We start from the raw sequence: 15,302 nt of genomic DNA on the forward strand, positions 1-15,302 counted from the left end.
GCAGATTTACACACAGTAGTTCATTTAACAGTTTCAGAAATATACATGAACAAATGCAACTGTTTGTTAGGTTTTACATCTAGAAATTAAAGGCACAAGAAAATTCTGTGCAGGTGGCCAGAAGAAAGAGCTTCACTAAAAGTCAGCTGACAACAGCAGTGTTCTTGAAACTACCATACAAGTTCTTTTTATTCATAAAAACCCCAATTAAACTGTTTGAAAATTGTTAAACACATCTATTTTTTACCAGAGAACAGGCTTTCTGACTTCAGAAAGCCTTCTAGACAAATACTAAAAGAGCAAAAAATTCCAGTTGGTGAAGAAAACAAAAACACATATACCCTACCAAACCTCGAGTACAGACGTTCAGGGTGATAATACAAAACCATTTAAAATTCAACAAATAAAAGCTGTCAATTGGTAATCACAGCTACTCATAAAAAACTGAAGTGGCAATACACAGTAGGTGGCTCTTGAGTGTAAATTAAATCCATGCAAGAAGGGGGTTTAGTGTTATATTTCCAAATCTGATATGCAAATTAGAGATCTGGGCCAGCCAATCACAAAGCTCCCATGGTCTGGAATAGCGCTGCTCCCCTCTTCTAGTTATTCACACTGGTGTTAGGTTACATATTAGCACACTTCATCTAATTCAGTTGTTTCAGAAAAAAAATGTAAACAAATAAACTGGATTTATTTGTTGGAGCTTCACCAATCTGTTTTTCCACCAAATAAATTGGCTTTCTGACTTCAGAAAAACCTTCCATTTATTTTTTTAAGAACTATTTTAATTTCACAAACAAATACAAAGAATCACAAAATAGGAAACTTTAATAAATATACCCAAAACAATATATATGAAACCATCTCTTTAGGTTATAGCGCTCTAATAATGGACAGGGCCAGGCTACCTGCTCCCTTGACTGGAACGTCAATGCCATGTTCCTCAAACTCCACAGGGTATCCTTCCCACTGTTCATCACAGCCCAAATCAAGCAGCAGTCAGGCTGAGGTGAAAGGGCCTGTAACCAGCCCTCCAACTGGGCTCAGAAAGCCCAGTCTCCTGTTCACATCTGACTGCTGTCACAAAGCAAGAGCTGGGAGTGAGGCACCTGTGGTACAAGAAGGTTCATAGTGGTAAGCACATGGGAGACATTAAACAATCAGAGGGAAAATGTCCCTGATTGCTGCAGGTCTTGCGAAATTTCATTGTGCAAGATGATGCCAGGTATCCCACAGCACCGACGTACCTTCGACTGCCCCACACAAAAACATATCGATTGCAGGCACCTAGCCGGATTGTAGAGTGTCTTAAGCCTCTATTTACATTGTTTGGTAGCAAGAAAATCTTCCGTGCTCCTGTTTTTATTCCGTCAGCACCTCTGAACTCAGTTCCATGAAGGACTATAGAATACTGGCTTAGCCAGGTGCGAATGTCCTCCATCTTTGCAAACTCTGAGAACAAAACAACATGCACAGTTGAATATGGATCTTCCCATGGGCCTGAACTATCACTCTTTTTGCCTCAAACAACTCCACACATTGTTCAAAGCGAGGGGAGGTAGCAGAAACAACTTCAAACGTTTTCTCCACATTCTACAGATCTCTAGAAAATAGAGGAGGTCAGGCTGCAAAAGTGGAGGAATGGAAAAAATCTCCTCTTCAGAATGTGGAAATATTTTCCTGGATTGAGTCCTTTTCTCTGCAAGTCACTCCTCCCCACCTCGTGCAGTGTAGTGATTGTCACGTTCTCTTAACACACCGAAGGGTTTCAGTTCGAAAGCAGGAGGAAACAAGCTATCTCTTTTATCAAAAGTTTAGCGCTCCCGACAGTGCTTAACGGGGCTCTTTTCTACACTGAGCTGCTTATTCGGAAAACAAAAGGCAAGAGAAAAGTTTCCCTTATTGGGAGTTTAACCCAGGCCACCTGGGTGAAAACCCAGAATCCTAACCACTAGACCATACAGGAGCACACAGCCTCACAAACAACGTGTAATCTCTGTCTTTATAGCGCACTTGTTACATAGCTAGCTGGCACTCAGAGCACTGCAAGATCTATTTACTGAGAATTAGTTGAAGTATAACGTCAGGACTTTTCACATTGCTGGCACACGATGAGATCACACATGTTTCCACACAGGCATGGCGAAATGCATGCATATGCCTCAGCAGCTTGTCATGATCGTATAGTTGCAAGTACTTTGCAGAATGACAGAGGTTCCTCATTGAGGCAATATAAGAAAAGTCACGGTCAGAAGTTGGATTCAAACCCCAGCTTTCAGGGGGACTGCAACCTTAACACAGAGCCTTAGACCACTCAGAAAAGGTTTGTTGGCTTGTATAAGTAATTACATGTGTGAAATCTATGTCTCTCAGGCCTGTGAGACTACATCACAGAAGTGCAAACTTGGAGGAAGGGCTTAGTAGATAGGGCAACAATTGCGACACGCGCCAAGCCTCTTATGTCCACTGCACATGCAGACTTTGAAAGGGGTCTCAGATTTTATGGGTACTCAACTCTATACGACACTGGCAAGACGGAGTAAAGGAGCAGACCCTTTAAGAGACAAAAACAACACATTGTTACAGCCAATGTTAATTAAAAGGGCAGCACAGCGTTGGAACTACTGTCACGGATGTTATAAGGGCATGCCGTGGAATGGCCAGGAGAGCAAAATAGGCCCTATGTGTAGTGGCAAAACGGGTGTTAGCCCGTTTAGGAGGTCAGATGATGTCGGGTAGAAACTTAAGCCCTCAGGCCGCGGAGGAGATGGCCTGGTGCTAGGCAGGTCTGAAGACATATGAACCCTCAATACTGAATGAGGAGGAAAGGGTGACCCGGAAATATATAGCCCCAGACAAAGACAAACCAGAAGGACAAGCAAAGCACAGGGAAACTAGGACAGGACAGAGTGGGAGCGCCCGCTAGCTGTAGAGGGTGTGACAACTATTAGTTTTGAGTGATTGAAATCCATTTTCAATGGTGTTTTTCCTGCTCATAACATTACCAGTGAGAAAGAGGATTGTGAAACCCCCATTGCTTAAACAGCGAGTGCATTGGTGGTTATAGTAAGAAGTTTCCATAAAATGAAGCATTATATTTTTGTAATACGTTTAGTGTTTCTATTCACCCCCCTTGGCCTTTTCACATTTTATTGTGTTACAGTATGGAACCATGATGTATTTAACTGAGAATTGTTGCCACTCATCAACACAAAGTGCTGTATAATATCAAAGTGAAAAAATTCCAGACATTTTACTAAGTCATTAAAATAAAAAACACTAACCCTAACACTCAATACCCAGTTTATAAGGTGAAAAATTATGCTTGAAGCACAGCAGAGTTCTAAAATGAGCATTTGAAAAGCACCCAGAAACATAAAATGTCCATTTCTCAAAAGTAAAATCTTTAGCTTTGAAAGATTGTTATCCATGTTTTCATTTTTTCTTTTTTTACATAACATGCTTTCGAGAAATAAACTGCCTATTACAATGAAGGCAGCATTAGCAAATGTGTATCTAGCTTTGTTAAATAAAATCAGGACGTTTACCTGTCTCAAATTGATCACTCTTTGCAGGCACACTACGGAAACCCGCGGATGTGAGCTGGGAGAATTGACTCTTACAAAGAGTGTTGACCTTCGAGAAAAGGACTCCTCCTCTCAGTAATACATTTCTACATGTTGAAGAGCAGATTTTCTCGATTTTCCCCATTGCTTTCCCATATTTTTCGGTGTGGTTATTGATCACTGCCAGTTATCTGCCAAGTCACAGTGAAACTGTTACAGTGAAAAGATTAATAATATTTATTTTATTGGAATACATGTGTAATGTCTCATTCTTACAAGCAATTTTTAAGGAAACACTAGTGTAAATTATAGTGTAAATAGACAGGAGCTATTATAATGTTAAATACTAGTTGTGATAGGTGAAGCTGCATCCAAGTGCTTGGTTTGAATAGGTTATCTACGGAGTCTTTGACTTATCTACTCAGATGAGGAGCTAGATCAGTCCTTTTTTTCTCAATTTGAGTCACCATCAAGATGTAACATGGTCAAAGATGAACAGGAAACTTAATTAATGAGAACACCTGTATCACCCAAAATTGAATTCATAACCCTGAGATTAAGAGTTCCATGCTCTACTGACTGAGCCAATCAGGCACTGGTTAAAGTGCCAATCTAGTCCCTGCTGACGTCAATTTGAAAAGGTATACTTGCTGGCTTTTAATCCTGTTTGGACCGGAGTCTAGTGAAGCACATTGTGTTCTTCATTGATTACTTAAAGCAGAGCAAATGTCAGTAATCACAGAAATTTACAATTGTAACAAAAAAAAAACACTCAGTTCTCTCATGCAGTAACATATTATACAGAGAAAAGATTTTCATTGTGTTTTTCAGTGCCTGAGTACCTGTTGCTCCTTTATTGGGCACAGAGTCTTTGTCTACTAAAAGAAGGAAAGACATATTTGATCTGATTGTTCGTCAGATGTTTTCATTAGTATGTGTTTTGTGATGTATTGATAGGTACAATTAAGGTGTAGTATGTACAAGAATTAACTTGCTTTACTGTAAATAAGATACACACAGCTCAATATGGCACTCAGATGTAGCTGCTGACGGGGGGTGTTTTCTTCACTTTTTAGAGGCTTAATAGTTGAGTTTTGATAAACTTAGTCCAATACAGCATTGTGGTGTGCCAGTCAAATGTCAACCACTGTGGATTTTGTAAATTGTTTAAAGGAGAGAAATTGTAAGTAAAGATTGAACCTTATTGTTTAGATAATTAACAATTTGTTCACTCTTGCAGTTTCAGATTATAATGTGGGAAGATTTCCTCTGGGTTAATCTGTGTCCGAGTGCAGGTGCAAATATGTTGAAGGTAGAGACTTTGCATGATCTGCTCAAGGAAAGAAATTTGGTTTTTGATTGTTTTCAATTTGATCAATGATACATATAAAATATAACAAAACTTACAATATTCTGAACAGCATTCATGTTTACATTCATATTAAAATTTAGGTAAATTTAATAATATATTAAAATAGAGCTCTATAGTCCTAACTTAACAATGCTGCTGTTACGACCCCAGGTGTCTAGGTGTGTAACATTTAGGATGGACTTGGATGCAGGTGGGTTTCTGGTGAGAGACTTAGGAAGTGTGACAACAAGTTTGGTTCAAAAGTGATTTATGATTAAAAAGTGAATAAGTTCTGTGTATACAGAACACAATAACACACAGGGAAAAGGAGCGAAAATAACAAACAAAAATGGCTGATAAAGTTAGGGAAGCTGACCTAACTACCAAAACAAAACCCGAAATACTCGGTATTCGGCGTCTAACACCCTGGCTTAACCTTCACTGACTACCAAAAACCATACAAGACAAAAGGCCATCCTAAACTAGTGTTTCTAATACAAAGACCAACTACGTGTGCACAATGAACCAGACAAGCTAAACTAACCCATTACACAAGTGAGCTACGAATACAGAGGTTTATATAACACGTTTGGGCAAGGTAATGGTGAAATAAAGGATAATATAAACAAAGCCGAAGCTATATGAAAACATGAAGCGAAACAAATGAAAACGAAGAGAGGCGAAGCGAAATCGAAGCCAAAGCTGAGACGAGTGGAACCGAAGTCGAGCGAAAGGTCCCTTCATTCTAAAAATCTCCAAGTGAAATACTGAAGAAGTTGAGTTCTGATTGGTCGAGAAGCTCATTACGGATGACGCAATACAACAAGTTGGATGAATTAATGAACCAATGGGGAGGGAGAACAACCAAAGTCAGGAAGTGTGGAAGATAGCATCAAAACAAACACACATGGACCACACTGGGACATAACACCCCCACCCATAAAAACAAACACAAATGGAAAACACAAAGGAAAATAAATCTTTAAACTCTAGAAAGGGTGTCAGTCAACACATTTTCTGCCCCTCTTTTGAGGAGAATTTCCAAATTATAATTCTGGATAATCAAAGACCAACGCATCAGTCGCTGATTTTGATTATACATACTGTGCAGAAACATTAAAGGGTTAAACAGGGCTAAAAATCAGTTTTATAACTCTACTTAAAATATAAATATGGACTTTTATTATAATGTTTAGTATCCATTTGTCTGATTTTTCAGAAAAAAAAACAGAATGAGGATAGAATGAAAATAGTAAAGTTCATAACAGCAAGTGTGATTTGACTAAAGCATTTTTTTACATTTTGCAGTTCTCTGAAAAACCATCATCATCCTGATAGCTGCTGTAAACTGTTGCTTACTCATTTGTCCAGAGGAGCACAGTGACTGAGAGGTCAGAGCTATTAACTGGTGTTGCCAGTGTGAGAACAGCTCTCCAGTGGCTCTGTGTCACGATTGTAGTCCCTCCTCCTTAAGGGCGTTCTGGCTCTTTCACTTCGGACCTGATTTTGTGCACCTGCCCCTTGTTCCAGCCTCCTTTCCCGACCCCCTTAAAACCCATTCACCCACTCAGTTCGGGGCTCTGCATTGATTCCCGCATCCTGCGAGCCCGGGAGCTGGATGCGCCTGGCTCCGTTATGTTTTTAAATTCCTGTTCCCATTCCCGTTTCCCCTGCCAGTTCCGAACCGGTTCCTGTTTTTAACCGTCAGTCTTGGATGGACCACCCGGCTTTGGACCTTTTGCTTTTGTTTGGATTCCCCTTTGGATTTTCTCCTGGATTGTTTGCCTCGGCCACACCTCCCCCGAGCACCAGCGCACCAAGGAAACACCCCCTGTTTTCATTCTCGTATCCTGCATGCTTTTCTCCCCAGTGTTTCCTTACTACCCCGAATTGTGTCATCCACATAGGGTCCAGAAAGAACTGTTCCATTACACTCTGTCTCCCTGATATTCTAACAATCCCACTGTCACTGCAGTCTCTCCTCCTGCTGCTCCATTGTCAGAGAGACTGATGAGGCACAGGACTCTTCTCAGCTGTCAACAACCAGTAACAGTTCTGTCCTCTCAGTCACAGAGGAGCTCTGGACCAGTTTGAGAGCTGCATTTTCAGGTGGTAATTTAAATACGTAATTTCTTTATTTTTATTTCATCTTTTTTGTTTGCAATTAATTTATCTTGGGGTTTTTTTGTAATGAAATTGTTTTACTTTTAAGATGTAAGACCCAAATCGTAGGTTTAAAAAATACTTTGCTATGATTTTTTACATTTGCATCTACATTTGATGTATTTAGATTCCACTGCATTTACTCACAATCACTGAGCATGAGTTAGAGCACAAAACCCCAGAAATGCAGCAGATAAGTTGAATTTCCTGATGCCTTTAAGGATTTTGAAAGGTTCAGTTCTTTCAGGGCTGGCAAAGAATGCCTCATAAACTGAATGTGGATGTTAATTATGAAATCCAATTAACAATCCAATTAAATATCTCAAGATGAGACAAAACTATAAGAACTATAAGAATTGCATGTGCATGCATGTGTTGGTGTTATTTAATTTACATTTCTATGGCATTGAATTAGAGCTGCTGTTTAAGCTGTTGTATAGTTGTAAGTATTGTTTTAATGCAGCAGTAATTTATACATTTACAGTACCTGTAAGCACCTCAGGACACAATACAGGAGTGTTATCTGCAGTAGTGCTGTACAGTACAGTGTTGCTCAGTCTTGAATAATTAACAACAAGAAATGGCCACTTTAAATTCTATTTGGCAGATATTATTGATATGTGGAATTATTTATTATTTATTTATTCGAATGTATTTATTGTACTGTATTACTGTATTACTATATTTGTACTGTACTGTGTTGATTGTGCCTGGCTGCTGTAGCACTTGAATTTCCCAAAGGAGATTAATGAAATACCTACCTACCTTATGGCATTAGAATAGCTTGATCCCTACATTTCTATAATTGAAGATTTATAATGATTTTTTTTTATTATTTCAGCAATGGATAGGAAATACTGGTAAAGATTTCAATGAGAAACATATCCAAATAAGATACAACAGTCGGATATGAAAGTCCCTCTCGCGTAATGCATAGCAATAGTCACTAAGGAGACACATTTCAACCTCGAATTGCGGTGTTAGATTGTGGGAGGAGCATTCGCTCACTTCCTGTTTGAGAGTGAGCGACACTTCCTGCTTCAGATGTTAATTTAAAGAGTGATTATAAAAACCCACCTCTGCGCAAGAGCTTCTGTTTCGGGAGCAAAATGTCATAGCTGAAAAAGAATAAGAGCCGGAAGTGGACCTGCGGGGGAAGTCAGGAGCAGTAGATCAACACTGATCGAATCTGAAGAAAAATGGCGAAGTCGTTGTTAAATCTGAAAGACGAGCTTTTCTCTTTCATGGAGGTTTTGCTCAAATCGATCGTGGATGAAGTGTCAGAGGTTTTCCGAAAAAGAATGGTTAAAATCACACAGTTTGTGGAGGACAGTTTCGGGAGTGAAATTGCGCAGCTGAAGAAGGAGAACGAGTGCCTGAAGTGGAGATTGCAGCTGTGGGAGAAGGAGTCGGAAGCAGGAGGAGATCAGGGACAGACAGATCATGTTGGACACACGCTTCCTTGTGAAGTGACTGCAGAAATGAAAGAAGAAATGGACACGAAACTGCAGTTGTCAGGTCAGTGGGGTGACATTTATGAAGTCAGTGTGTGTGTGTGTGTTTAAAAACATTGTCTAACTTTCTCACTGGTGAGAATATAGTGGAGAGATGCAGAGTGAAGTGGGAAGACTTGTAGTATTGTAGCAGACTTGTGTATTGTATTGTGTATTATAGATGATTATTGACTCGATATTGTACATCCGAATCTATCTTGTATAATTTTAGTGTCATTGCTGACATTGTTGTATGTGTATATATATAAACTAACATATGTACAGTATATAAAAAAAAATCATGGTTCTGCCAGAAACTGAATTTCATTGTCTTAAGCCTTCTCTCAGTGTACTGCTAATGTACTGTAGATTCCAGTCAGCGTCTGTATTCCTTATCAGTGTATTTATTATGTTTTTAGGTTAATGTACTTTTCAATCCCATTTTGCTTTCTCTTTTCAAACAGCTCTTAGGTGTTTGACTTTTGTATATATCAGGTTTGAAAATGAGTTTTATTTAAGATGTTCTTCTATTATTCTTTGCTATCTCAAATTTACATTTCAAGCTGCTTTTTGTGTGGGTCTTACTTCCTTTTGAGCACTACTTTAAGCTCATGTTAAAGGTCCTGTCCTGTATTTTCAGGCTCAGAGGACAGTGCTCTCCCTGATGCTGGGGAAAGGGCTCCTTTTGAACAGCAGTACAGTGAGGAGGAGTGGGGCTTCAGTCTGATGCAGGAGACAGAGCTCACTGCTGCAGAAGGGAAAGAGACACTCAGTGAGCAGCACACAGAGAGCAGACAGAGTGTCGAAGATCTGGATGCTGTGCACATGATAAAGACAGAACCTAAGAGTGAGACATATGAGTTCTTAGTATCTGAGGACTTTACAGAAAAGATTAGTAATCTGGAAACTAAGAATATCACAGAAAGCTGTAATGAACTGGACCGTGTCTGTATACCACGGCACAAAGAAGAACTGGGTTGTTGTAATCCTACAGAGCAGGACATGGAGTCACAATTGTTTGACCCTGCAGAGCAGCAGATTGATGTACCTGGTGAAGAGAACAGTACTGAGTTACAGCACACAGAGAAGAGTCAGTACTGGGAGGAAAGGGAGGAGAAACGGAGAGGCCAACAGGAATCCGAACTTCATTCAAACAAATTAAAACATCGCCAGCTCACTACAGGCCATAAGATCAGGAAGACTCAATCAACACCTTGTTCAGATAAAGTAGAGAAAATGTCTGTACAGCACAAAAAGCAGCAATCAAGTAAATTAAGTCACCAGCACACTCACATGGGAGTTTTCACCTGCAGTCAGTGTGGTAGGAGCTTTAGTCGCTCATGCAATCTAAAATCCCACCAGCGTGTTCACACTGGAGAGAAGCCATTCACTTGCAGTCGGTGTGGGAAGAGCTTTAGTGTGGCATGCAGTTTAAAAAAACACCAACTTATTCACAAAGGAGAGAAACCGTTCAACTGTAGTCAGTGTGGTCAGAGTTTTAGTTCGGCAGGGAACTTAAAAACCCACCAGTTCTTTCACAAAGGAGCAAGACCATTTATCTGCAGTCAGTGTGGGAAGATTTTTAGTCGGGCAGGCAACTTAAAAACCCACCATCTTATTCACACAGGAGAGAGACCATTTAGGTGCGGTCAGTGTGGGAAGAGTTTTAATCAGCCAAGCCACTTAAAAAGACATCAGGTTGTTCATGCAAGATAATGCAATGCACAGAAATGTGGAGTTGCACAATGATTTCCTTAAAATTAAGTCTCTGTCTCTTTTCTAATCTATTGTGGCATGACTTGATCATGAAGTAAATCAGTATTTGGGGTCTAAAACCTCTTAGCAGAACTCACTGGTGCTTACATTTGTACAGTGTCTGATCAAGGTTTCAGAATTACAATACTCCCAAGTTAAACCTGTGTTATCATGTCACCATAATATATTTGTATATTTGTATGCTACTGACTCCAGTATTCTCTAAATCGAACCATTACATTTTTCACAGGAGTGAAATCTTAATCTTTTATTTGAAAAATACATATGTATGTATTATTTTATGTTCGATACATTTCTAGTTGTTTTGCTTAAAAACATCATCAGCCAAGCCAGTAGCAGAAACTATTGGACTACTTGGGGATAGAAAAGGCATAAAACATTGTGACATGACACATAACCTCTCCCTTTGTGTGGACATTGTTTTATTGTTTCTGTCTTCATCTGTCTCAGCTGTCCTGGTGGTCATTACTGAATTTAACTCCATTTCAGATGATAAAATGAATTACAGTAAATCTGAGGCTGTTTCTGTAGATGGATCCAACAACACTTCGGAGTCCTTTCCGAATGTTCCATTTAAATGGACTAAATTCACCCAACCTTAGAGAATTAGGGAAACTAAACATTGCAGCAATAATCCTAAATGTCCAAAATCACTCGGAACTCTGGCATAATCTCCCTCTTTCCCTTCTGGGCCAGATCAGTTTAGTTCAAATGAAAGTCTTGGTGTACCTTCAGTGCCAACATCTCCTCTCATTGTGTGTTTTCATTGTGTATGTCTTGTGTATTTTTTTGTTGTTGTCATTCTATAAAGCACTTTGAGAAGCCACCTTCAAAAGCTCTATATAAAATATTTATTATTATTATCAAGTCTTTTATACCCTCTGCATTGCTCTCCATGTGGCTGACCAGGAGGGTTATCACTGACAAGCACATGCCAGGTGTATTTGATGAGGTGAGAGGCCCAGACACAGGCTGAGTTTCTTTCAGCTGCTTGTAGAGAGGGGTGGTCTTGGCTTGTCAGACAAACTATTTTACAACTGGGCTTGTCTCTCCTGGTCATTGTGGGTTTCATTTCATTCTTATGTTAAAGAAAGATGATGAACATATTAACTAACTTTGGGAATCTTTAAGACATAGTATAAAAACGTTATACACATGATTGGGGATTTATTTATTTGAGGATGGCATCTTAATGTGTTTTCAGTAACTACAATCACGATTTAATCTTCTGCAAGAACGTTGTTGGGTTTTCTGCACACATGACACTTCGTCACGATGTAGATGCCTGCATCCCCTGATATTTCTCCTTGTAGCGATGTAGGAAATTTCATTAGGAAGAATAAAAATTTCACATTTTGTTTCTTCCTTCTGCTCTGTGTTATACACACTTGTAACACACAGGTAATGTGACTAAATGAGTTCATAAATGGGCAAGGGATCTCAGGTATGAAAATATGAGGAGGAGGCTAGAGGTTGTAAATTCTGTCTGATGAATGTTTACATGCAATCGATTAAGGAAAACCCAATATTTATGTTATTACAGAGATTACATACCACAACCTTTCTTTAAACAGAGTGAAGGATGCCCCTTTATGTGTACAATTCTGCAGCAAACTCGAAACATTCATTATTATTGAGACTGCAGATTATTTTCATGTTTCTGAGGTTTTATTTCCCAGGACCTGAGGGGTGGTTTTCATGTTAAAATAAAGGAGCCTGGCCTCTCTACCCTTGGCCTACCTTCTAATCAGCTGTGTTGATTAAAATACATTTCTGTCAGCTAAGAAATGTATCTTAATCATCAGAAAGAAGAAAAACACATCTGTTACACTTTGGTTTAGAGAATGTTTTAGTGTACTGCTCCATGAAAGGCTTAGTGCAGTTCTGAAGGGAAATGAAAGATATTTCCTGAAATCATGGTCACCTCTTATAGAGTATTGGCTAGTGGAGTTAACAGAATTACTGCTGAAGGGTCACTGTGTGATAAGGAGGAACACCTTCAGGCCTTCCATAGACTGAGGGAGGAGGGGAGCTCTGCTGGATGGAAGGGTGGCTGGATCTGAAAAGAAGAAGGGACAAATGTCACTAGAGATCTAGAATGGTGTAGGAGATTTTGTTTCTGTACTCATATCCTGTTGTATAGTATGTTAGTTGTATCCAGGAGCCTGCAGTAACCTCACCCTGCAACTCACAACTGACAGCCCACTGTAACTCACAGTTCTACTTTCCAGTTCGGATTTTAAAAGCTGAATGATCTGTAAACTCAAAATAATAACTCTTGTCTTTTTAAAGAATATTGTACAATAGTGTTTTCTTTAAAAACAACTTGCCTGTAAGAATTTAAGAAAGTACATAGGTAATGATAAGATTTACTTGTATTCTAATAAAATAATTCTGATGAAACATTTCCCTGTGACAGTTTTGTTACACCGTGGAAAACCAGCAACTGAGGGGGACAGATTTCGTGGACATCTGGTCTTTATTGTGTATAACTCCTGTCACAGAACTGCACAAACCTAAGTGCCATAAAGTGGTAACCCCCAAACAGAAAAAATGCAACAGTGTCTTCACCCGAAATGAATAACATTCCCTTTCTGAAAATGAAACAATCTTAGTTGTTCCAGACTTCCTGAAGTAGGCTGGCAAGCACAACAAAAGCAATTAAAAGTCAGTTATAAAGTTTTTAAGACTGTCTGGCCATGGAGAAGGGGATATGGACCGTTCTCTCACAGGAACGGACGGCTCCACAGGGGTGTCGACCTCGTCTGGGAGTCTAGTAGGGGCAGCTTCAGTCTCAACAATAGCTTTGGAGGTGGAGGTGGTGTACCAGCGTGACCCATCAGAGAGGCGGAAGGTGGCAGGACCCAGCTGCTCTGTGGCCTGTAAAGGAGAAGACTAAAAGACTGGAGCTTGTACTCCCGATTGGGTCTCCTGGTCTGGTCCCAATCCTGCACAGTGATTCCAGGCAGCTTCACTATATGACCTGTCATACCACCTTTTCATCTGCTGCAGTTGTTCTGCCAACCTGCTGTGGGTGCGCACTGGAGGGGTATGCTCGGAGCCTGTCCAGCGGTATTTGTAGCTCATGACCGAGCATGAGGAAGGCTGGTGAGCTGCCAGTCATGGCATTCTGTGTGGCCCTGTAGTGAGAGTGCAGAGGAGCACGGCTGAGAAGGAACAGCCCTCAGACAGGTGGGCTCTGATTTTGGAGAGTGTGATTGAGTCGTTCCACATCCCCATTCACCTTTGGGTTGTAGAACACAGAGACCCAAACCCTCCAGACACAAACTGTGGCCTGTTGTCTGAGGTGAAGACAGTTGGCAGCCCCCAGCAAGCAAAGAGGGATTCCAGGAAGTCTGTGAATGCCTGAGTTGTGATTGATCCTGTGGAGGCTACTTCTGGCCATTTTGTATGTAGGTCATAGACCACTATGAGGAAGTGCTTTTGGAGCAGGACACCATGTAGCTCCCCACAGATGTCCACCTGGAGGTGATCCCAGGGGCTGAAGAGGTGGCAGAGGAGGCAGGCCTCACAGTTTCTGATCAGTGTCTCTAAATCACGATCGATTCCTGGCCACCACACGAGATCCTGGCACCATTGTTTGACCTTAACAATGCCCAGATGGCCTTCATGTGTAGGACACATACTTGGAGACTGGCTAGAATAACCGTACAGGTCCCCTGGGCAACACTGGAGTCATTCCAGCAAGAGAGCTCGTCTTTGACATGAAGGAAGGGGCCCAGTTCAGCAGAGACTTTGGAGGGCCAGCCCAGGTGTATAAAGGTGCACAGCTGGGAGAGCACTGGGTCCTGTTCTGAGGCCCTTTGTAGGTCCTGGAGTGAGACTGTGGCCTGAAGTGGAGTGTGGAGCATCTGGATGAGGTCGGACTCGAGTGTGTCTGAATAACGGCCTCCAGGCAGGTTAGAAAGGAGCGGGACAGTAGATCTGCAACTGTATTTTCACATCCTGGAGTGAACTTTAGTGTAAAATAGTATTGATAGAGCCTCTCAGACCAGTGGTGGAGTCTGAGTGGTCAATGTCCTATTCCTGAAGTGGCGAGCAGCACAGTGAGGGCCTGGTGGTCCATCTGTAGCGTAAATGTACGACCATTCAAATACATGTGCCACATCTCACATGCCCAGACGGAGGCCAGGGCCTCTCAGAGTACTTCTGTTCAGTTGGACTGAGAGCCCAGGAGGTGAATAGGTTGGTGATAGGTTGTTTCACCCCATTGTGAAGATGGGACAGTACAGCTCCCACAGCAGTGCCGGAGGCGTCACTGGTGATGAAGGTGGGGCTGGAGAGGTCGAAGTGAGCCAGGACAGGCAGTGAGGTGAGCTGATGGCTTCAGAGCAGGCAGGCATCCAAACCGAAGGGGCATCCTTTTGCAGTAGCTGCCGCAGTGGGGCTGTAGTGGTTGAGTAGTATGGAGGAAACTGGCGGTAGTAGGCAGTCATCCCAAGGAAGGAGGTGACCTAAGCTGGTGTGGTAGGCTCTGGGATGCAATGAATGGTATCGATGTTGAACTGCAGTGGGGGTGAGGCCGGCAGCTGAGATGCAAAAACCTACAAATCCGATGGCATCAGTGGCAAACACACACATCTCTCCATTGAGGGTGAGTTGGTGGTGGTGGTGCTCATCATGGCTGGCAAGGGTTGGGCCATGAACCGCAATGTCATCGAGACAGATGACCATTCCTGGGATTCCAGCGAAGATAGTCGACATCACTTTCTGAAAAAGCTGGGGGCGGAGCTCAATCAGAAGACACCAATGTGTGTGACGACAGCTGTCAAGTTTCGACTGGCAGGGTGAAGAGGAATCTAGAGATAGGACTGACGAAGATCCAATTTCGTAAATACAGTGGAACCCGAGAACTGTGAGGTGAGCTCTTCCACTGTGGAGAGTGGGTACTTATCTGGTATGACAGCTTTGTTTACTGCCTTCAGGTCC

The 15,302-nt window shown here is 41.3% G+C and overlaps 1 pseudogene; it reads right to left on the reverse strand.

The window, feature by feature from the left end:
- Positions 1–253: 253 nt before the first annotated feature.
- On the reverse strand, positions 254–312 carry LOC148812045 (U7 small nuclear RNA; annotated as a pseudogene).
- Positions 313–15,302: the final 14,990 nt, after the last annotated feature.

This window comes from Atractosteus spatula (assembly GCF_055471065.1).
Source record: "Atractosteus spatula isolate fAtrSpa1 chromosome 10 unlocalized genomic scaffold, fAtrSpa1.hap1 SUPER_10_unloc_5, whole genome shotgun sequence".
NCBI lineage: Eukaryota > Metazoa > Chordata > Actinopteri > Semionotiformes > Lepisosteidae > Atractosteus > Atractosteus spatula.